The sequence below is a fragment of the Osmia bicornis genome, chromosome 12, assembly GCF_907164935.1.
Source record: "Osmia bicornis bicornis chromosome 12, iOsmBic2.1, whole genome shotgun sequence".
In the NCBI taxonomy this organism is placed as follows: domain Eukaryota; kingdom Metazoa; phylum Arthropoda; class Insecta; order Hymenoptera; family Megachilidae; genus Osmia; species Osmia bicornis.
This window is the reverse complement of record NC_060227.1, coordinates 1,440,911-1,466,345: the sequence shown is the minus strand read 5'-3', so window position 1 is coordinate 1,466,345 and position 25,435 is coordinate 1,440,911. Positions and strand designations below refer to the sequence as shown.

Below are 25,435 nucleotides of genomic sequence, written 5' to 3'. Positions count from 1 at the left end.
ACAAAGGTGAGCTGTAAAAACCAGATTCTATTTTCCGATCAATCTAATATTCTTTCGTGGATTGCTAAAGAAATTCAGCAAACAGGAAGATCGATGAAATCCCTTGGAGGGTTTCAACGATCTTCCCTTCGAAGATCACGGATGTTTAATATTTCAGCGCCTCGTCTCTCGCGAACCTAGCGTCGCAATATTTAATTTGCCCTCCCTTTGTAAAGTTTCCGGAATTTGCATACAACGTGCTGTCGCGCGACGGAAATTCAAACGTCGAAATTCAGCTCACGTATCGGTCGCGCGTGCAAAACTTGCATTTTTTAATACTCCCTCCCTGTGCACGTAACCCTGTTTCATCCCTGGAAAACACCCCTTTTTCATTTGATCCCCGTAAAGCCTTTGAAGCAGTTGATTTCATAAATAAACAAACCGTCGTTTCCTCCACGATTCTGTACGGAATTCATGAAAATTTCAACAAAGAATTGCCTTATTTCGTTACCATTATTCGACAAACACGAGTTACAGTATACACAACAGGTATTCGCATACACGCGCGAATATCTCTGCCAAACACGGTCAGTCGAATGAGTCTTTTAATGAAATAACGGATCAAACGGTATGGTAGAACACACGGTCGAAAAAAAAAATAGGAGGAGATATCTTTCAACGGAATATTTTCATTTAACCATCGATAAACGTCGAACGTTCGTGCTTTGAACCGTTCAGTTGGCAGGATATTTAATTCGATCCGAACCTTTGTAAGCCTCATCACTCGTGGAATTTCCATATAAATGCGGTGAAAAGCTCACAGAGTGATAGTTTAAACACAGGACCGAATGCAAATCCGTTTCCGTCCGTTCCTGCCAAAAATGAATGTCCTTTTTTTTCTCTCTTTTTACTTGTTCCTGATTTTCAGCGATCAATACTGCGAAATGTTTGCAGTTAAACTTTTTCACATTTTTACATATCACCTACACTTTGTTAATTGTAAAAATCGTGATCACCTTTCGGGACTGATTCGACTGTGAACGCGATCTTTCTTGCACATTGACAGTGAACTTTATTACGAAACGTGTTTCGTTTCCATAAACTGTTGAATATACGCAAGCCTGTGCAAAGAGTAGTATTTCTGCTTTTATTGCTCGCGTGTCTGTAGCAGCAACGATCGTAAATTTTCTTTCGCTGTTTCGATCATTCGTTGAAAATACAAAAGTTCACGAAGTAGATTAACAAGTATTTCGACAGCATTCTGCGTTCTGTAAAGTAATTGTTCTTACGAGAATAATGAAATAAAAATTTCAAAAGAATTGGATAATTTTGTCTAGTACCATAAAAAGAGAATTGAAATGTAAAATTTGTAAATTAAAAATGTTTTAATTATAAAATTGAGATTGTGGAATATCCACATTCAGTGACAAGAATAACTAGAAATTTATGGATTAAAAATTTCATCAATGATGGATCAGAAAGTTTGCTGTTCGAACGTAACATATCCTGGACAGTTCGGAGACGATCTATAGCGATGGCATAAAACACAGCTGCACTTTAATCTCCTGGGAAAAGCGGACGAGTAAACGGTGAAACAAACGATTCCCACGGCCACGTAAAATATTCTCGATTAACGATCGACCATCCCGAGAATTCGAGAGTAGAGAAAAAAGCTCCACTTACCTAAAGAATCTTCGGATCAGTTCGCTCTAACTGCTCGTTCGATGAGAAACCCTATAAAAAAGAGGAAAGAATTAATCAATTTTATCCAATGGATAAGAGTATTAGTATTAATACTAATCAAAATTATATCATCTTAATAATTTAACAAAAAGTCTGTAATTTTCAGTAAAAATGAATGATGAGTTTAAATTAGACCACCTCTCATTCTGTTATTTTCTATAATTTTTCATTTCTCTTCTACCCTCCACGCGTGTTTTTCATATTTTTCATTACTTTTCTCTAATAATCAACCAATGTTTCGAGTTCATAATTGTGTGTTTCAAGGGAGAAACAGCAGAGCCAATTTCCAGGTTCATTTAGGAACCTTAGAGTTCGCATGGCAGGGAACTGGTTCGAAGAAAAAGCGTAGACGACATCATCGGATGTTAATTAAACAGAATTTCCGACTAGCAACGAAGGTAAACGACATTAATCGCTTTGTGTATCTTGTTAACGTCCACGAGCGAAATAGGCAAACACGCGTATTATATATTGACATCGACTGGTGCTGTTCGACACACGGTAACGCTGCATGACGTGCGAACTTGCTGTAATTAATTAGCGAACCAATTACCACGCGTAATGAAGCCGCGCAAACGAATCGGAAGCACGTGACGCTTCCAACCGAACAATACTGATTTAAACAGTAACGAAGACCGTGCTTTTTATTCCATCGATCGTTAGATTTTTACCTCGAATCAAAATTCAAGCTCTAAAATAATAATTGAAGTTGACAATGTTTTTAATTAGTGATACTGTGAAGATATAATAATTTAATATGATTCTAAGAAGGTTAATTTATAATATCGTATACGGGTAATAACATAATTATTCATTCAAAATCTCCCACGTAAACATTAATGGCGGGGGGGGGGGGGGGGGGGGGGGGATAGGCCTACATATAAGAGACGCTCTCCCCTACATCGTCATTCTCTTTGGGCGCGCCTAAGGGGAAAGGTGGGAACCCAGAACATCGCCTTTTCCCTAAGGAAGTGTACGATGCTCAGTACTGTACACCATAAAATTATTAATTGCTACATTATATAAAAGTAAAGCAGAGAATGATAATTCGAAAAGCTATCTAGCAGAATGAATCAATTCATATCGCTTCGCCATAATTCTGACACCTAATTTCACGAAACTTTTAGTGGGATCAGAAGAATATTCGTCGCTCGAGATGTGTCTGAACTCGTATTTACGTCAGTTTATCGGCGCAACAAGAAACGAGACGTGGGAAACTTACGAACGAACCTATCCACGACTTAATTAGAAGCATTAATATGGATAAACCGAGAGGCTCCGGTGGAAGGATTTGCATGTTGGCCGGTTGCCGACATAGACACCGACGGATTTTCAACCGTTTTCCCATCGTTTTCGACAAGACCCGGATTTGCTTTAAGACCCCACGGATCATGGAGCAGAAAGCCAGGATCTCTGGGTACGCGTATTGCCTGGCGATGTTGGAGTATCAGAATGTAATGACATCTTGAGCTCTACAGACCGCTATAAAGTATACGGTATTCATAAACAATGGGGAATTATATGATCCTTTCCACTTTTGATAACTGATGGGAATTTATAAACAAAGATTTAGGGAACCATTGTACCACTCTCTCCTCTGACTAATTAGAAATACCTAATTCCTCCTGTTAGATGCTTGAAATTATGGATAATAGACGTCAGGTTATTCATTTGAGAAATTGAAATTTCCAATTTGTACAGTTGGTACTAAACGTCTTAGGGAATTGTCATTGTTCATGTAACAATGTCAGAATTTCAGGACAGGGAAGCTGTGACAGCACATTCATCCCCGCATGTTACGTTCAATCGCGACGGGTCATTTGTACGTATTTACGAGGCAATTCAACGACTCAGTTAATTGGCTACGTAGATCGCAGCTCAAATGCGTTTCCAGCGACGTCCCGGTTCCCCTAGGATCAATTAGACATCCTTTAGACACGGCTTTCTGATCGGTCCACCGATATAGGACGATCGATTTTCTTTCAACGATTGATCGTTTCAGAAGCTCTGCCATTCCTCACGTCATACCAATTATCGTTAGAAAATTGTTCGTTTCAAAATTAGGATATAATTATTCAAGTTTCCACATATCACGTTTTTAGAAACCTGTAAGTCTTTGATGTAATTTCATGACATAAAAGTATTCTAAAATAGCACTCATTCTATATCTATTTAAAGCTTAAAGTTTCAAGAAAATGACTATATATTCGTCTTTAAATCGAACTTCCAAATGAGGAAATTGAAAGAGCATGTCAATCAATCAGAATCACGTATGTCAGGTAACGTTTCTAAGAATTCGCCTTTCAAGTAGAATAGAACTGCTATTCCTAACCGGTTGCAATCTTATAAATCATCCATCCAACCTTCCGTTTTTCGCCGCAAATAAATCTCGCCTCTGTTTCCCTTTGTCGTGGATTCGAGAACGTCGAACGATAACACCAGTCGTGGAAGGTTGGCCGAAAAAATCGAAAACCTCGGAATTGAATGGTTTTCTTCTTTCTTTTTGTATATCTGAAACGAAGTGCGCGGGAGGAGAACTGAAATCTCGTCCATCTTCAAATGGAAACGAAACAGATCGATAAATTGAACTCGAAGAAATACTTTCCACGTATGGTTTGCTAAAAATAATTCTTCCATGGAGAATTATTTTGATTGCAGAAAGTTCTATAGATTCTAATCAGAAATTGAAATTTTTTTAAAGTAAAAACATTCTTAAAGTGAGAGGTGCTGGTTAATTAGTAATCAAGAAACAGAAAAATCTTTCCAGTTTGAATGTTTTTAAAAGAAGACTAATTTATATATCAATTAAAAATTTTTTAATTCAAGTCCCCTTGTGTCTTAATTTTGTAATTAGATATTTCTAAAATAGTTCAATCATCTCTAGATACAATACAATTTTCGGAATATTATGAATTATTATTACAGTTTTACTGTCATTGATATCAACACTCGAATATCGATAATAATCTGGTTCAATAAATTTCAAATCAAAAGTTATAATCATATCTATAACACGACTCACTTTTTGCATTCAGAGAGATCAGAAGGAGATTCAAAGAGATGTTAAGCAGATCAAAAATACGTCGAACGCTTACAATCGTGAATAAGAATCTTCAGAACGACCACAATCCCACCAATCAATCAGATTGCCTCTCGAACGACTCTTTGTACAATCAGAATCCTCTCCTCGTTTCCACCCCTTCGCTTCCTTTTTCTCAGCTCTTTCAAGCCCCGAAGAATCTCTCAGAAATCTCAAATCGCGATCAGCCAAAGCGTCGAAAATTGCAAAGAATAATTACATTAGGACACTTTAGATTTACTATTTTAATCACGGCTATATTTTATCACCTATCGATATGAAATTTAAAATCGTAATTCCGTCTCAGATTCCCAACTTTGCCTTTTTTAATTTTATTCAGGACACTGGTGAAAGCCCGTAAAAAGCAAATTTCGCAGATTTATATTCGCGCGTTGAGTATCAAACGGTTCTCATGTCGCGAACGATTTGATTTGTTTGGTCGTTTTAACGAGAAGCATATCACACGCAACCAACTCGAAAACGTGGACAGAATTTCCACGAGAAATTAACCGCGATGCAAGGCTGTTAAAACACGCAAAACCTTGAATTTAAATATTTTTTCTGATAGAGCTGTGATTCACCCCTGACACCGATTCGTGCAACTCATTAAATAAATTTCATGGCAATTGGAGGATCATCTTCAGAAAATAATTTTTCAAACAAAAATCCTATGGATTTCTTTTTTATAAGATTTTCTTCCTAACTTCAAAATTATTCATTCCATTCTTACTATAATGTACCTCTTTCCACCTTTCACCATCCCACGAATAAAATATTTAAGAAGAGTCTTTAATTACCATCCAGGATGGTCGATCTTTCCATAAGAAGATTAAATAAGAAAGAAAAAGAAGAGTTTTCCTTCTCGATGATATTAAAGGTAGTCGAAACGGATGTGAATACAAATTAACATCACGCAGCGAAATCTGGCTCGATATTACAATGAATTCTACCTGCTGAAGAACGGTCGGTTCTCTTTCATAGAGAACAGAAAATAATAGTAATGGAAATAAAGCACGCTACCGACGATAATAACTTTCGTGTTGCGAAGGGGAAAAAAATACGTGGCTACGAGAGACGGCGGAAAGGGGATGAAAAAAGAGGGTGCAACCAGGAAGAGACTGTCGGCGGTGTAGATGCTGTTTTAATTTTCATTATTATGCATGCATTCAGGCGTTCGCGTCTCGCTAAACAACGAGCTGAGAGGAATGAAAAGGGAAAGAGATTATAATCGTGGCAGGAAAGTTGCTTTACCAGAGTTGTAACTTTCTTAGTTCGTTTTTGAGTACGAGAAACTTGTCTCGTGATTGTTTTCTTATGATTTTATATGATACCGGGTGGAAATATTAAGTTGTACCAAATGGAATCACTTATTCTGAAACTTAGAAAGCCGGAGACGATTTGATGACATAAAAGTATTATGAAATAGCACTTGTGATACATTAATTTAAAGCTTAGGCGCTCTATTAATTAACGATCCTTTGTTAGAACAAACTTCAGATCAATCAATTCACACTTTAGTATAATTAATAATAGTAAATGTTCAGTTTGAAATTATTTCATATGTATTAAAATTTTCGATAAAACGTTTATATAGTAATTTTTGTCACACTTTAAGCTTTAAATTGATTTGCCATAAGTGGTATTTCATGATACTTTTATGTCATCATTTCCTGTTAGACTATCCATGTTCCTAAATCAATCACCTTTGGCTATAATTGGCAATCAGTCGTTTTGTATTAAGAATATCCATGAAACATTTACGTAGTTATTTTCATTAAGCTTCAAGCTTTAATTTGGTACACCATACATACCATTTTGCCATACTTTTATGTCATCAAATCTCATCAGACTCTATATTTCGAAATCGGCTGAAATCGTTCTGAACATTTCAATCTAAATATGAAATGATTTTCTTATACATTCATAAGTCATCAATTGGAACAGAATTTATACTGGTTCTTAGAAACTGTTAGAATTGGTTAACCATTGTCGGTCGGTTGTTATTGCCTATAGTTCAGCTAGTTAACCAAACGAAACAATCGATAGACCGATATGGTTGACCGAACAATAAAGTTAACCGAATTGGTTAAGGTGCCAATATTCTGTTTCTGTAACTGTCAACAAACAACTCGACTGCAGACCGCAAAGGCAAACCACTTTGTGTATTTCAATTGTACAATAGACAAAGAACACTTGGAGAACATACAACTATTCTCTACTTCTAATTGTACTAAAAAAATGTAATACTTCAGTGTTAAATTAATTAATAATATGTATTCGTCCTGGCCAAAGTTCAAGAATATTTCAAGTGAAATATACAGAAATTTAATGAATCTAGAATCTAGATGAAGCCACATTTACAAACACTTCAGCTTCCTCGTTTGAGAGATACTCGAGAAGTTGGTTCCAGGGACACGAGAAAGTTCAATCGATAGAATCCTTGAAGGGTTCAACTGGACATGTAGTGTCCTAGAAAGTTTTCCAAGTTGATCGCTGTATTTTTCATGAACGACGAAGGAATTTTACTTTAAGGCGCCCCTCGCGTCATTTCTCTTTCAATTACCATTTTACCAACCGAAGAGCTCATTTTTTCATATGATACAAAAATATAAAATAAAAAATCACCCTTGTATTATACAAAGGCAACACCATTTTTCGCGTAATCCTGAAAAGATTAGATTACAGAGAAAAGTAGAAAAATAAATCCCTTTTAATCGCAATCTATTCGATACGAAGTAACTTAACTCCTGATACCATCGATTGTATATGGAGTACGGATTGGAGGATCGAAAATCTCGTGAAATTAAAAGTGAAATTAGTTTTCCTCGAGCGTCGCGGTGATTCCAGCGAGGAATTAAAAGTAATGGCCAGGTGGAAATCAAGAGGAACACGTTTCAATCAACGACGAACTTTAGAGCCTCGCGGACAGTTATTTATTCGCGAGAATGTCAGAGAAGCGAAGGAAGTTGCCTTTAATTAAAAGTACATTCCTTCTGTGACCGACTTCCGTCTACCGAAGGTATCGAATTTTCAAATTGCCAGCTTTTTGCTATTCCAGTTTCTTTTCATATTATTTTTCCCCTGGGATTGTAGTTTGTTCTTGGTAATTAGAATTTTCCGAGGACCGACGCTTAATTTCTTGTCACGGAAAACATAGAAAATTTATTTTGAAATGATGGAGAGACAATATTGCAGAATAGTTGTGGTATACAATTGGAAGAACCTTGTACGCGGTTTCAAAACGATCGATCGAGGAACAATGTTAAATATACAAGTGCACGCGAATGGATGTTGAATATTCGTAGGTAGCCAATTACAAGGCGCCTGGAGAAACAAAGGGAAACGTGTACGTAGGAGTTTGAGAAACGTGGAAACAGAGAGAAATGCTTTAAGGAACCGATCCGCCGCCTACGTGTAAGTGTGCTAACGACGCTCGAGAAACGACGTGGTGAAACGAGGCACGTTTTTCTTTAACGAACCGACCGTCTAGAATTTAATTCCAAAGGGAACTAACAGCAGACTTTACATAATCTTGCGTCGCACTGTACGCTTCCGGTCCGAGTTTCGCGTCCCTTGGTGAAACGGAAAGGGATTTATGGAAATTGGATAAATTGCATGGTTTCTAGTAAAGCCTTTCTTCTTTTATTTGTTTTATATTCCATTTGGATAGAATATTGCTTAGAGAAAGTCTGACATGATTTCGTGACATAAAAGTATCCTGAAATGCCACTTATTATATATTAATTAAAAGCTTGAAGTTTAGTAAAAATGACTGCATAAAGGTTTTATCGATATTCTTAACACAAAATGGCTGATTGTGGATCGCAACGAACAATGTTTGATTTTGAGGTATGTAAAATCGAATACCATTTTATTACTTGAAAGTTTCATAAAATATGATACGTGTATCAGTTGTACGGGTATTGGATTGAAAATATGCTGAACAAATGTTTTACTGCAACGAATGATCGTTGCAATTCACGATAATCGAAGCAATGTACAGTTGCTTCATCGAGACCCAGTTTTATTCGTTCCAGGGATTCCACGATGCAACCGCAGACTTCGTACAATCGATACTACACGAAATTTCATTTCGACGAACCTGAGAGATGCGCCTCCTCTCTCGATAATACCTAAATACCTTAAATTCTGTTGTCCCTTCGGAATTCCATTTACAAAAATACCTGATGCATGTTATACATGCGTGTACGAGGTGTCTTACTCATCTCTACTGCCCTCCATTCTTTTATTATTCGTGAGAGTAATATATATGAAGAAAAATTGATTATATTTAAGGGTAGAAATTAGGCTGGAATAATTAAGGTCACGCGAAGATTATTTCTTTTTAACATCATAGGACTTTAATAATTTTCTCTCTAATAAAAAGTATTTCATTTCCTTAAAAGAAAATTCAATTGATCTCTGTACCTACTCTGTGCCTTCAGTTATGAAATAAATGTTAAAATCATTATTCTTATGCATTTTTTGTTATCAAAAACAAGCAAGTTATCCAGGTGGCCTATTTTAAATATTCCAACTCTGTACATGGTACTTTATCATAAGGGACCGATAGTGAAGTTTCCTTAGAATCGTTTCCAATGGATCGTATTATTATGCTTAATTAAATATCGATTATTTTTTCTACACCCTAAGCGAAACCTTGGTGAAGTTGAATAACGTGCACTCTCGAAGTATAGTTTTTTCTCTCTCTCTTTCATTTTCCTTTATTTTATCATGTAATCGAGGGACTTTTTAAAACAAAATTTTTATCCCCAAGAATAAAATTGATATTAATAATCTTGAAGAAATATTTCTATTTAAATGTTCAAATGAAGAAACTTGTCGATTTCATTGGATTATAATCTATAGTTTCTAAACTAATTCGAAAATAACAAAATGATGACTTAAACTCTCCCTTATTTTAGATATATACATTATATATCATTTGGGATAAAATCCAAATGATCAATCAGCTTAAAATGACCCAGGTGCAATAAACAAACATATAATAAGCTTTATGATATTTCTATGGTTATTCGTGTATTTCATCTGTTATTATTTTATGACAGTGAAATTTAATTGTAACACTTCCGAGTGAAGCTGATAGTTGATATTCATATCAGGTCTCCTTGTTTTGTGTTAGTCGATGCTTCTTGTGTAGTCACGTACTCCATTGTTTCACGCAAAGTTGAAGCTGCCCTACATTACCTTACACTGACAACAGAACTCACCGATTTGAATGAAACTTTATGGGGATGTGTGTTGTTATTTGATATGCAAATAGCTGTGTATTTTATTTGCTCCCAATCGCCCTTTAAAGTTCCCTTTTTACTGTATTCTGAGGCAAAATTAAAGCAAACGGTGTTCTCGTTAGATCAAAGTTCTGTTTTTGAGAATCCTGATTAACCCTTTCAACTAAACTGATGAATTTGTGTCATGCTAAACTAATTTTGTTTATTGAAATTTTATTTGGTGTAGGTATAAGAAAAATAATTTTATTATTCTAAATTTTGAAATATTTAAAATGGATTGATGAGAAAATGGAGCTAATTGAAAATTAGAAATAAAAATATGAGAAGATAGAGTTGATAAATGAATATTTGATGATAAATTAAAATAGGAACATACAAAATTAAGGGTCTATGTTCTAAGCAGTACGTATTATAATATATAGTACCATATAGCTCGTTGTAGTAATGAACGTGTTAATTTGCATGTTAAGGAGTTAAATATAATTAACCAGTGAAACCGAAACTGTTACAAGTAGAATAGTCTGTTGCACAGTCAGGCAACATAGAAGAGAATTCTAATTACAGAAGTAAGACAGGATGGTAAACAGTCTGATAAATAGAACACTAATTAACAGCTTATCACCAGTCTCTTTAGGAATAATTTTAATTTTAACTTTAATCGAAAAGTGAAAGAGAAATGAAAATTCCAAATACCACTGAAGAAAAAATGAAAATGAAACGATATTTGATAAAGCAAGTCACAAAGTTACATTAAAAAATTCCAAGTAATAATAAAGTTACGTTCTCATATGAATTCCACGATTCAGAACTCTAGAATGAAATGAAAAAATGAATTCTCAGTAACTTATATTATGTCCTTTGATAGCAAACATAACTGTATATTCACGTGTCAAGGAGTTCCATTTCCATCTTCGCGTTATACGAAATGCACGTCGATGTTTTACCAGCGACCAGAAAATATCACAGCCGACGATTGTACGGTTTCCTTAATTGCGACGCGGAACAAGACAGGAGGAAAAGGCTGCGAATAAAACGTCTGAAGAAGAATAGGCGGGAAGACGAGAAAGACGACGAGACGACAGGAAAGGGGAAATTTAATTCCACGAGGCCTGTATCTCGCTAAAATGCATCCTTGTCTAGCGGCTTTATGATTCCGAGGCTAGCTTTATCTTAGATTATGTCGTTCCTGGTTGTTTAACGCCGTCGAGCAGAAGGTGGCACAATTTTTCACCCTGACTTTCATAATCCCGCCCCGGCTCTCATTGTTCCACGACTCGGCCTTCAACTAATCCGTGAATCATTTCTTACCCTTTCCTGTTTTTTCTTTTTTTTTTTTTTTTCATATTTCCACGTCCGTGCTTTCACTTGTTACCGTATATTTTATTTCTGAACAAAAGATTGCGAAAGTTGCGTCGCGAATGAGATCGTTCCTTGAAATTTAGCGAGATCATCTTCTTGAAATGCATGGAATCTCTAATGGACTGGTTGAGGATATCTTCTGAATGAAATTTTCTTGTTTAATGAATCTGGGAATTGTTTGTTTTACTGTTTCTTTCATTATCAGGGGAAATATTGTGGATTGTATCTCGTTGAGAAATATCTTTGTTACTTCAGTGAGTAAGGAGAAGCTTATACATCTCACCCCTTTTGCCTCTATAGATCTTAATTAAAATATTATTTAACTATGGTAATTATAACTGTGCAACTTTTTGGCCTTAATTCTGGATTTTCTTCAAAGTTTACCAATTTAAAGTTTACGGAGAGATTATATTACTAATTAATATTTATTATCCACGGGATTGGATAATAAGTGCATAAAGAATTAGTAATTTCATTACTGTAATCGCGGATATTCCTTTTGGTTTTATTAAAATTTTGCTTGAAAAATATATCGACTTTATGGATTATTGTGTTACTGTACGATGAATTCAGAAATATTAGAAAAGTTGGAAAGTCTGTCCTTTCAGTAATCCGAGGATCAATTCTTCTTGGTACTAGACTCGTCTTTCCGCTCTTCTTCTTCTTCTTCTTCTTCTTCTTCTTCTTTTTCTTCTTCTTCTTCCTCCTCCTCATCTTCTATTTGTTTCAAAACGAAATTACAAAAGTTATATCTCACGTCGAGACGTCTTCGTGGATTAATCAGACCCTTAAGAAGATTTCACTCCCTTTTTTAAAACGGTATTAAATATTGAAGTTTTAATGATTGCGTGTCTCATGATGTACACTGATGATCAAATCAGGCTTGTTATGAATTAAAAGTGATTTAGCAAAAGAATAATATAACTTTTACTGATTAAATATTATAAGATTTAGTACATAACTAAAAAAATCCAAGTAATAAAGTAAATATTAATTCAAAATAGGGGGTCCTCTCTTGTACATCGTTTTTCCTCGGGGATGTTCAAGGGTAAGGGTGGGAACCTGGGACGTCATAATTCTTCCTTGAAGAAATCTGATTTGATCGCAAATTCACGGTTTAATTAATTATATTTTTAGAATAAAAAATAGTGCTAAAATTATATTTAACTCTTATTGAATACAGCATCATTTTCATCCAAATACAAAAATAAAATATAAAAGGGTATATTTGAAAAATTTATATAGGAAATATAATATTTACACGTGAAATTTTCCCTTTTTTATGTAACTCAATCTTACAAAAGTTGAGTGATAACATTATTTATGAGATGATATTAAAATTTATGGACTCTTAATTTTTCAACACTTTCTACTTGCGCTGAATTTTCAAATTCTCTCTGAAATTTTATGGATGAGCATTGTTGTAATTCGCGAACATTTTTCCTGGTACGCTCTCGAAATTTCACGAAAACTTTTTTACCTCGTGCCTCTCAGAACCGGAAGTACTTCATAAGAGATCCTCCACGGAGGACGTTGATCCTCGAGATTTCGCGGTATTCTTTCATTTTTCCTTCTGCTTGTTACGCGAACACGTGAATCGCCTGACATTTACATGCACGACCATTGAATTTTATGAATATTGTTGCCGCATGCCGGTTTACAATGGTCGACTCTGCAAGCGACTGATAGTTCAGGGCGTTGCTTTTTCGATCCTGTGAATTTGCAAACGAGCCATTCTCCTTCCTTTTTCGAAACGAAACGAGTATGCTGCCTCGAATCCGAAAACTTTTCAACTGTAATTCTATAGGCTAGTTTTATCCATGTATACGTAATCCAGAATTTATAATTTGTAACTTAAAATACAGAGTGTATAATAAAGCTATTATTGTATAATAGTTCCAAGGAGTTAATTCCAGGGAGTTCCAAGAAGATGAAAATAACTGAAAGAAGTGTATTTATAGAGTCGTACATATTCTGTTTAAACGGGACGAGAAAGGCTGATAAAAGCCAGTTCAGAACAGATTGGAATAAATCGAATAATCTAGGGATCAATCGATGGCAGTGGGATGGAACAAGCAGAGCCACGAATTTGCCAGAATAAAAGGGAGCGCGCGTTAAAACGCAAATGCCAGTGAAGTGCGGTTTCGTGTTAGGGATTGCGAAAGGACCTCCAGCTACACTCGTTCCCATCTTGCCTCCATTTCGTACCCTATTTCCCTCTGTGTTCATTGATTTTTCCCCAAATTGTGTATTTCCAAAATGACTTGATTCTGAACATTTTCAGAGAAAACGGAAGTTATACCGAGCATGATCTGAATTCTAGACTCTGGATTCCTTCTAGCTCTACCTAGCTTCCACATTCTAAATTCTGAATTCCATCAATCTGTATTCCAAATTCTGGAATTCCAGTCTCGAATTTCCAGAAATTTCTATGAATTATCCTTTAATTAATTCGCGCATTCATCGTGTTGTTAATTATCGCTTGACGAATTGTACCTTCGGCGAGCTTAACGATCGCCGTAACAACAAAAAAGTTTCGTTCGTTTCGTTTTAACGATGATTGATTGGTTCGTTAACAAAAACCGTGTCGATAATATTGTGCAAATTTAATCAATTCGTTACCCGTTTTCTATCTTTTTGAAATCACGGTCAAAAGAACGTTTCCAATGGAAACAACATATTTTTAATCAACAGAAAATTAATTCTACAATGTTCTTTTTGAAAATTATCCCTTTTATAAATAAATTGTCCCTTTTATAATGAAACGGATGAATGCGATAGAAAAACGTTGAATGTTTATTAAATTCATTTATGTCAACGGAGAAAATCAACAAAGTATAATAAATTTATTTTATACCCCATTGTGGTTTCCGGTTTAATTCAACTCTGTTCGTGAATAAAATATCACAATTACGATTGTCAAATTTCATTTCGTAGAGGGAAATCTCTCTGATATTCGGATACCTCGTTGTCGGAATATTCCCGGTTCTTTCAAAAGGAGAACAATTCTATACTGGTATAAGATAGTGCAGCGTTATGTGTGTACAGAATTTAGAACGAATTCAACTCTGTAACTGCTTGCATTGCAGAGGAACGTCTAGAAACTAACAAAGTACAATATAATTAAGGAACTCGAATGTGGTGAGGTTGTGCTCGAATAAAACAAAGGGTTACAGAATCGACAAATTAATCATTTGTTTACTTCAAAAGTAAAGTTTTGGCAAATTATATGTTATCCATGATATGTGAAAAATTATTGCGATAATTTGAAAAAAGCACATCAAACAATCCATTCATTAAATGGTTTTGGTTAATAATAGAATTTTAATAAAAGGGTGGTAACTTTTTATTAAGAAGATAATTTACTTGTTCTACACTCCGAGTTTTATTAAGGACTCGTAAGAACACGTTAAATATTATTTTCTGAAATATTTATTTATTTATTTATTTATTTATTTATTTATTTATAAAACAATATTTTAAAAACTCATTTCCTGTGCACGATAGATTCTGCTTCAATAATGTCACGCACGTTTCAAATATTTTCATTTACCTCGAGGACGATCGAAACGTGGTATATCTGCTTCAGAAGCGAACTTACAGAAATTCTCAGCTAAACGTTTCATTATTTCGTGATCAGACACGCGATTTCCCACTTTCCACGTCATTTACTTACGCACGACGCTGAAGAACACTGATTTGCGGTGTAAGTTTTTATAAACAAAATGTGATTGAAAAAAAAAGATACGATGCAGTTGCATTTTTCAGGTGCATCTGTGCACTTATACGAAATCTGAATTTATAGAGAAATAAACATTCTAAATGAATCATTTAATTCTTTTATATTTTTTAATGAAATTTCTTTTATAAACCCTTTGAATAGCGTATGTTTGAAAGGCACGCTTAAAGAAGAAACATGGCTCGAAGTGTAATGCACTTTCAAAGTACTCTAATGAGATTCCAACCACTGCACGCGGTGGAAAATCGAATTTTAAGGCAGCACCGAACGTTTCTCGCGATAAATTACCTTAATCGTCAGTCGTTAAGCTGAACTCGAATAAAATGTTCAGCGAACGAGGATCGATTTTCATCAGCAACCAGTTGTGTTTGCACCCACTCCTATCTGCCAATAAATTAAGTAACCCATCGATGGGAACATTAACGAAGGAATTTCACGTGACAAAAGTGAAATTCAATACAGAGAATGAAATATTTAAGGGAACTCACAATTGAGCGTGAAACGAGAGGATTGTTCATGTTTTTTTCAAATTATTGCAATAATTTTTCCGTGACTTTTGTTGGACAGTTCATTTTAAAATCGAGGAAGCGATGCATGTAAATTTTTATATTTTTTACTACAATCCTAGTTTTATTCTCTTGTTATTGAATCTACATATCAATGAATATTAATGAAAAGTTTAGTTAAAATTTTGCACTAAATTTGTTGAACAATTGATTCGTAAAACCGCAATGAAAAAACAGATCCAATATTTAATCCACTTTTGATGATAGCACAGAATTTTGACGAAAAATTGAAAACACCCCGTGATATTTACTGTACCGAACACGATTTTTTCAAATGGAAATTCCATTTTTTATAGGTGTGTTTTGTTTCCACGAAACTTTGTTTCGTCACACAAGAAAAATAGAATTCATTTTCCCATTTCGTTTTTAATACACATCCTACTAAAGTTTCGATGAAACTCGAAAGGAAATACTCGGGATAAAACGCGAGGTATCATATTTTCTAGTACATTAAAGTGTATAACATTAGCTCAGAAATTTAATATGTTCAATATTTGTTAACGTAGCAACTCCATAACAAAATAATTTGAAGTAAGAAGAGCTGGAAATAAAATCCGAAAGAATAAACACAAGATATCATACCCTGTAGTAAATTAAAATACTAAAAAAACATTACAAAATTTCAATACAATAAATCTGAAATTTAATAACTTCAGATATCAAAGAAATTTTGTATGAGAAGAATCAAGTTCCTATTTCTATTCCCTTTTTAATATATAGGTACCCTACAGAGAACTTTCATTCAAACTGGAGGAAAACCTTCAAAAGAAAATGCAAAATATCATATTCTGTAATAGATTCAAATATAAAATATTAAATCTATAGTTGAATAGATTAACACGTATTAGAACATGTGCTTCAAGGTGTCAGCGTTTGAATTTTGAAAGACACCGAGCAATTACCATTGTTGCAATATGATAAAGAAATCTTAATCGTAAATCGTTAGGAAATTATTAGAAAAGGAGTATTTTATTATAGAATATCTAATATCTTAAAATGTTGATATTTGAAAAAGAATAGCATGTATTATACCTATTCCATCTGAAAAAATCTAAGTGGTAAAGAGTTAATTCATGGCCTCTCAAGAATTTGATAATTAATTTTAGATTTATCTGAAATTTTATATGCCCTAATATCCTATCAAAGTTTTCATCAAAATTTAACAAAAAGGTGCCCAAACACTGTATACCAAAATTGTCATCCAAAATAGAAACCCAGAAGAGAACCCAAAACGATCTAAACACAGGACGATAAAACTGATAGAAGTAAAGTTTTGACAAGCGATCAAGTGACATTACACGCTCGTCTTCGAAGCGGATAAATGTAAATGCAGATGTAAATGTGGCCTGCAGCAAAGCTGGCCGCTCGATTTGAACAGCAGATGCAGGTCATAAGAGTGGTAGTTAACCGTTGAATCGCAATAGAAGAGCTTTTTACATTTGACCCGAATCGAGGCCGGCATACAGATACGAACATCGTATATAATATTATATTTCCAGCCGAACGTCTAATACTCCTCCAGCTACTATCAGATCAATTGTATCGTCTTTATTTCATGTTCGACCGCGATCCTTTTATTGTTTAAATTATCATTTTAGATCGAACCACTTCTATTTACTGTTCCTCACAATTTCTCAGATGCTTCTATCCTTAATACTTGCTATTAGTATTTATAAAGCCTGATACTTTCAGATCGGCGGGCAATAAATAAATGTTGAGTGACTGGTGGAGTTTATTCAGACATGTTTTGGAATCACAAATGATTGGAAAGAATGGGGATGATGAATTACTTTACAGAGATTAATGGTTACAATACTGTGCAAGACTGTAGATTGTTCGCAGTAGATTGTTAATGGTTCAAAATGGATAGTTTTGTGATTAAAAGAAACGAACAAATTGTTCTTGACGTTAGAAAGAAAATTTATTCGTAAATTATATTCATTGTTTTATTCGATATGAAATTTCTAATCAGTGTTATTAAAAAATGAAATACAATCTGATAAATGAAAAAATACTCCAATTATTTCTTAAATTTTTAAGAGAAAATCATCTTTCTCCCCTGTTTTTGTATTACAGTCCGCAGTGTAAAAAGTATAACTCACCACTCGGCAGGTTGAAGAAGTTGAAAGATGAATGTCTACCACGAAACCAGGGCTCCAGAGTTGCAGTGATTAATTAGCACCAGTGGTCTCGGCTCTAAGATAATTGCCTCGGTTCAGCCGCGTATTAACCCGTCCGATCTCATCGGCCACCAGTTCAAAACAGTTTCCTCATCGTCTGTTCACACACTTCACCAGCACAATGATCTTCTTAAACCAACAACAGTCAGTTCCTCTACGTTACACCAGCTTCTCCTCTTGCTTAATAATTACCAAATTATAGCAAAAGTTCATTACACTTCACTCAACAACTACACACTATCGGATCTGTCGGGACTCTTCAACATCTAAACGCGTGTCAACTAATGCTTTTTTAAAAAGAATCTCACAGTTCTAAAGTTTATAATTGATCCCATGGTTACCATGAAGAGGAGCCCGTCGAATGTCCTCGAAAACCAAGGATCTTTTTAATTATTATTTTAAAAAAAGATCCTTCACACGGAGGATATAAATTTGAAGAAACAACAGCAGTGCCATGAAGTTCCAAGTCTTCAGGGTAAATCGACGAACACTCGGGACTGTTCGCCGCCGCTCGTTTCCGCCGGATCGGATTACGCGCGATCGAAATCGATCGAGAGGGAATTTGGAGATCGTAGGATCGATCGTCAAGCGACGCGACGCGTTCTTGAAGAACCTTCGCACATGCTGACCGGAGGTGACTTGCTCGAGCGGATGAACGAAACTGGCAGCGGAATGTCGCGCGCCGCTACGAGCAGACTCGAAGCGGAGCTAAGCGTTCAGCGGACCGGCGCGCGTCTCTCTGTGCGACGCGAGACCAACTGGCGCAAGCTCTCCTCTTCGGGGGTGAAAACTTATCCGCGAATCCTGTCGCGAGCGCGCCAAGACATCACATGGATTATGCTCCTGTATCGGTAAAGGTTCGTCCACATTGGAGGGTGAGAAATATGAAAAATGTTCATTAACCCTTGAAGAAGTTCCCTTAGCAAAATTTCCAAAATACCTGGAATTAACAATTTAGAAAGAGCTTCTTTCGTATGATGATTGACAGTCGAAGCTCAATATACTGAGAATCTGCTGTAGAGAAGAAATATGAAATTTTCGAATGAATCATCGCTGCCATAGTGAAATCAAATTCTTCTCAATTAAAGCCGTGAGGTAAATAAATCATGGACTTGCTGGCAGCCGAGGGATCGGCCATTTTGCTTCGTTGAATTCCTCAAAAATTGAACAATGGAACGTCAATCATATTCAGCGCGGTATCGAAATGGAGAAGGGGAGCGAACAAATCGAATTACCGATTCGATGAAATATTGAAACGTTTCGATGCGGAACTGGATCATGCTCGAGGCATGCGTTCCATCCAACAAAGACGTCCATCGATATGCTAAAAAATGTCCTTTTTTTTTTCTTCCCTTCTTTTGACGTACAACGTGTCACGTATGTGTTCCGCTCACGGCATCGTAAAAATCCGTGCTGCGAGGAACAAAACTTTTTGGAAAATGACAGAATCCCTGGTGCATCGTTCGGATCATCCCGTGCACTGACACACATACGTCATCGTTACAAACTCGATATGCCTGGCAGGTATACACGTGCATGCTCGATATATCAGGACGATGAACGTCATGATGCACATCCTGAACGTGTTGCTTACATTTACAAAAATATCAGACCACGAGAATTTTTTGAAAATAATTTTTAACTCGTTTATTGACACGTTATAGAGAAATATTATAGTAGACGAGATTTTTTCAAAATAAAAAAAAATGGGAGATGCCTAGTGAAATTTTAGGGTGAACAGATTTAGAATGGAAATAAATGAATCGAGGAAAAATTTGGAAAAATACACACGTGCATCGATGTTAATAAGAGTGGAAAAAAATGGAGGATGTCTAGTGAAATTTTAGGGTGAACAGATTTAGAATGGAAATAAATGAATCGAGGAAAAATTTGGAAAAATAGATACGTGCATCGATGTTAATAAGAGTGGAAAACGTTCTAATTAGTTCTTTCGTGCAGCAATGTAGCTGGTGGTGTTTGTACAGTATTTGAGGAACCCAATAAGCAGATCTTGAGACGCTCGGTCTCGAGCATGGCGAAACTAGGCAGCAACCTAATTAGCAGAAAAAGCAAAAAAAAAAGCTCATTCCAGACGCTCATTACCGAGTAAATAGACTTGAGTCTCGCCAAATGTCACCCTAAATAAATGACATCGCATCTGTCCCAACAAAACATCCCTTATTTCCAAAGGAAGAAATGAAATTGAAAAGTACACTGGAGTGAATTTTTCAGTGAAAAAAATGATTTTTCGAGTTTCGTCCTTGTTATAATTTTTTACGTTATTCCTGTCGCACAGAGGAGTTCGTAACAAAACCTTGTAACACTTTTCTATTTCCACAGAAACTCAATCCAACTGGGTCCTTTTCGCGATTTAGAAATGCCAGCCACCCCCTTTGGGAACAGTTTTGTCCATGCCACGCATACAGAACGTTTTTGCACGCTATTCTTTGCGCTGTCGCACGTTCACGCCTCCCACCTACCTTGGAACAACCACCTCGTTAAAACCATTTCCGGGGACCGGCTTTCGAAGCAGCCATGTCCGGTTCCCATTAAAACCGGAAATCCACTCTTTTTTCCTCCATTCCGATGGCTGGCTCTCGGTACACCTTGCGATGTATCGTTAATTCGCTCGTAATTGCAAAAAGTTCTGCCAGATGTTTCAGAGTGGAAATAACGTTCGGATGAAATGAATTATTGTACCGTGTACAGGGCTGAGATTGGTGGTTTTGTGTTGATGATAAATGGGATAATTATAATTTTAATTTCCGCCTGATATAGTGCGAATCAAACGGATCAAATGAATCATTTTGTTAATATATTAAAGGAAGATTCATCTTTCTTTGATTTATTCGATTGTAAATTTTTCAAGACAAAGAGCCTGATCTGATTTCACGACATAAAAGTATCGCGAAATAATACTTATGATACGTCAATTTAAAGCTTAAAGTTTGTTGAAAATGATCATACGATCATTTTAAGAATATTATTAATATTAAATTACTGGTGATTAATTAAATAACCAGTTTCGAAGCATATAAAAATACTCACTGTCGAATTTATAAGCTTCCTCTGAAAATCCACTCCTGTGTCTGAAAAATAAAAATTCAATATAAAAAATGATACCGATATTACACATTTTGCAAATGATAAAACGATGGACGTACGGTTAAATGATTCTCTCGTGAAATTTTACACGGCTCTCGTGTGAATATTATTTCAACCCATTAATTAACTCATCCACTTGAATCGAACATCACGATAAATCAATCCGAATCGCAACGCGACTTTATAGAAACAGAAGTCGGTGAAATACTAACAATTGGTCTGTTCGATCGCATCTTTTATAGCCTTTGGAAACGTTCATGATCCCGTCTACTGATGAACAATAATCAGTCAGAAACCTTGGGCTAATAATGCCATCGTTAAATGGCCGGTACAACGCGTTTAAATCATCCGTTTGCCGCGAGATGAAGAAAAGAAGTTCTCTGTTTCTGATTGAAAATTCACATTTCCGCGTGAACAGTCTCTGTGATAAATTACGCGTAATTGGTTGATATTTTTATTTACACACCGATCAGGATATATCCTTGCAGACAAGTTTCTATGAATTTTAATTATACGTCTCGATAGGTTTAATTAACGCGTTGATCGTCGTGTCTAGTGAGACCTAGAATAACACTATTTTACCAGATAAATAAAAAATCGCATTATTAACTTTCCAATGATAAAGTCGTGTTTCTGTATATTAGTTTTCGATGAATTTTTTGTTACTAGGTCATCGGAAAAATCTGTCATCTCTGGTGAGATGTTAACAAAAGATACCTATTGTGTATTTCAACAAAAAAATGTCGAGAGATATGTAAAGTCGATATCGTTGGACCCGTCTGACCCGTGTTTCAAACTTTTGCCAGTCGGCTTTGGGGTTTGCCACTAGCACGCGCGTTGATTTATGTATCCCCGATGAGTTGATCTGAATATATTTCTATCGAGACTTGTGTTTGCGATAAATACACGTTCCTGGTGAATGAACGAGCCCGGAGAATTTCGACGTGTACGAAATAATTACTTGTATTAAAGAAGATTTATAACTTCGAACGAATATAATCCCTATCTCGCTTTAATTAGAAAAAGTAACCACAAATTGCTATAGTATCATCTTAAATTGAAATTAGAAAATTTTATCCATTATCAAAATTTCGAGAGATTTCGTTCCATCTAATTTTCCACCTTTATTTCTTCGCCGATCAATTTCACATTGACATAATTAGTCTTCTTTTCTCAAATTATTACACCTACTCTTGATCCATCCTGAGGAACGATTCGCTTTGTACAACGACACGTTGTATCGACGACTTAGTTTGATTACCGATCGAAGTGGAAAGTCCTATGGAGGACCTCGAAATTGTTCCCATGCTAGCGGAGTCAGGCTTCCCGTTCCTATGGGATTGGTTACGAAGTTTCATCCAAGTTAAGATTAGTTAAGATAGCGGCTATCGGATCTCTGAAGCTTACCTCTAACGTGTACCATCTTTTTAATCTTTTCTTATTTAACTTGGTCCCTTTTCTTCTCCCTTGAAACACCCTGCCATCCTTGTAATTGGCAACTCTTGCTCGTCTCGGCGGTCTACACCGTGTTACAGGTTTCACTGTTAGTTAGCCTGAGAAAATTACATGACTGTTACTCGCTGTACGCTGCCTTCGAAGTACTTCGAATGTTTCGCTGGAACTTAAAAGCGACCGCAAGACGGTTAGTGGAAACAACCGATTATAGTCAGCCAGGGTAACTGTCGGTGACAGGTTCTTGCTACGGTAAAACCATGGAAACTCGACTTTAAATGCATCGAGATTTATGGAATTAATGAAATTGTCAATCAGTTGCCTGCCTGTCGATTATTATCTTTATTTTTCTTAATAAAATATTACGTTAGCTGTCCCGGCAAATTTTTACCCCATGAAATCCATAGAATAGGCCGCCAAGATGATCTGTACCAAGTTTCATCCAAATCGATTAATGGGAACATGGTCAAAATGGCGGCCGAAGTTGACCCCTTTAACATGGGGCTTTATGGGGAGTGGACGAAATCGTGCTTTCAGCATCCTAGTTTCCAGATATGTTAAACTAGACGATAATCCCTTTCAAATAAGCCCATGAGCATCAAAATCGTCAAACGGGAACTTGGTCAAAATCCGCTGAGTATTTTGGTCAGAAATTGACTTTGAAGATTATCTTCATTTTTTCACAACGGGTTTTGACCAGGTTCCCGTTTGACGATTTTGATGCTCATGGGCTCATTTGAAAGGTATTATCGTCTAGTTTAACATATCCGGAAACAAGGATGCCGAAAGCAGGATTTCGTCCACTCCCCATAAAGCCCCATGTTAAAAGGGTCAACTTTGGCCGCCATTTTGACCATGTTCCCATTAATCGATTTGGATGAAACTTGGTACAGATCATCTTGGCGGCCTATTCTATGGATTCCATGGGGTAAAAATTTGTCGGGACCATGAGCCATCTCCTTTTTAATCTAATTTTGTCTGAATCTTTAGTCTAATTTTAATAACTGATTGATCTGGTTTAATATGGAGGAAAATTTCTCAGTGTTCTCGTTTCAAAAACGACCCCCGGAGATCTTGATCGCGTACGTCCATCTACGAATCACGTAGGCAAGTAGGTGAAATGTACATTCGACGATGGGTTGAGTATGTAAATTGGAAATGGGCGTTACTCGGCACCGGCTGAAACGTGAGACGTGTATAAATGCCTTGGGCACATATTTTGCAATAGGTAAAAAGGTAGAAGGCGCGAATTGATGCTGATAGATAACCATTCGAGTCGTTTAAATTACGTACACTAACGATCAATTAACTGACACTTCGACCTTTTCTAACTCTGCTGTCATTAATGTTCTACGTCTCGATGCGACCAGGAGATCGTTGATGTTAAGATAACGCGTGGAAATAGAGGATTAACGTTAGTGGATTATCTGAAGAAGCAAATTTGAACAATATTATTTCTTCGGAAATTTGGACCCATTCGAAGCTGAAGTTTTATTATAAAATCATTTTAAGAAAATGATTTTTCTTGTTATTCAAAATGAAAGAAACAATTCATATCTTTGATTACACTTGATAGCACCTCTTTTTTATTGCGTAAGGTGTACCAGAGTTTAACATAATAAAAGAGGTAAGCTCATCGTTAACTCGCTGTGATAATCGAGCAATCAATATACTGTTGATTACCCTAAAAAGAAAAAATAGCAAGGTTACTTAATGATAAATTACCTGACACCAACAAAGAGACGTATGTACAAATCACACCCTAACGTTCTGTTCATAGAGACTAGTAATAATCCTCTGTACAGAGTTACGTAATTGACTTAGGATGAGAAAACAGTAATAATCGTTCAACTATAATATTTACCGAAGACATTCTGATTGCTTCGAAGAATTTATTTCCCAAGTTTCTTAATTATTTATTAAAGATATCCTCGTTATTTCTTATATTTTATTTACAATCTGGGCCTCACTTAAAAATAGACTAAGTTCATCAATTTTGGGAATTTTCTAATAAAATTTCAGATTTGATTTTAAAATGCCAAATTGCTGATTTGTGTAAAAAGGAACAAAGACTGATTTTTTCAACCTGTCTATTAAAATTCATCCAGGAAGAAATTTTCATAAAGGAAGAAATCATGTCCACATTAACGAGAAGAAAAATATCTTGACTCTCATTGGGGATCATTAGAGAAAACGTTTCCAAGTTACACAAGTTACACCTTGAATACTACTCAGCTAGGTTTCTGCATGGAAAGCGATAACACGTAGCACGTAAGAATAGTCGGTATAGAGCACTATCTGGGACGAGGATCGCGTGGAAGAAGCTGCAAGAATAGGACAAAGATCCTAGATCACTACACGCTACCGTAGAAGAAGCCATCCGTTAAAGTTTATATTCCACACTCGACGCTTCCTACGCCACCGGAACTGCAGTGTTCTTGACGATATACGTACGGCTGCCATAAGTCACCCCACTGTACGACTACCATTTTCTGTCCACCTTTCTACATATTTTACCTCCACTTATCTCTTCATGAAAGAAATGAACCTCGGTGACTGGTTGAATTGGCTCTGTTAACACAGTGAGGATCGTACGGATCCTTTGATTAATCACTTGATGCATTTCAAATGGTGATTAAGAAACATGCAAATTTCAAATAGTACCATTAAGGTAACTAGGTAGGGGCGAGGGTGGGCCAATAATGTAGACTCTGAAGTTCGAAAATTCTTAGATTCTAACATCCTAACATTTTCAAATTCTCGAATTCTCAAACTAAGATTCAAGATTCTAAAATTCTAATATTCTCAAATTCTGATATTTTTAAACCCTAACATTTTCAAATTCTAAAATTCTAATATTCTAATATTCTCAAATTCTAAAATTCTCAAATCCTAATATTCTCAAATTCTAATATTCTAAAATTCTAATATTATCAAATTCTAATATTCTCAAGTTCTAAGATTCTCAAATTGTAAAATTC

At 35.7% G+C, this 25,435-nt stretch overlaps 1 protein-coding gene across 3 annotated transcripts in view; it reads right to left on the bottom strand.

Moving 5' to 3' along the window:
- Nucleotides 1-21,225, bottom strand: part of LOC114875018 (cysteine-rich secretory protein 2-like) — a 47,173-nt gene extending 25,948 nt beyond the window's left edge. The window contains exons 1-3 of one of the 3 annotated variants that reach the window (XM_029184863.2): nt 21,062-21,225; nt 20,946-20,986; nt 1,663-1,713 (exon numbers count right to left, since the gene is read on the bottom strand). The gene's annotated coding sequence lies outside the window, so the exon portion shown is untranslated. Of the gene's footprint in view, nt 1-1,662; nt 1,714-17,819; nt 18,616-20,945; nt 20,987-21,061 lie in introns of those variants that run through there. The other 2 variants (XM_029184865.2, XM_029184864.2) reach the window with 2 other exon arrangements.
- Between the last annotated feature and the right edge of the window lie 4,210 nt (nt 21,226-25,435).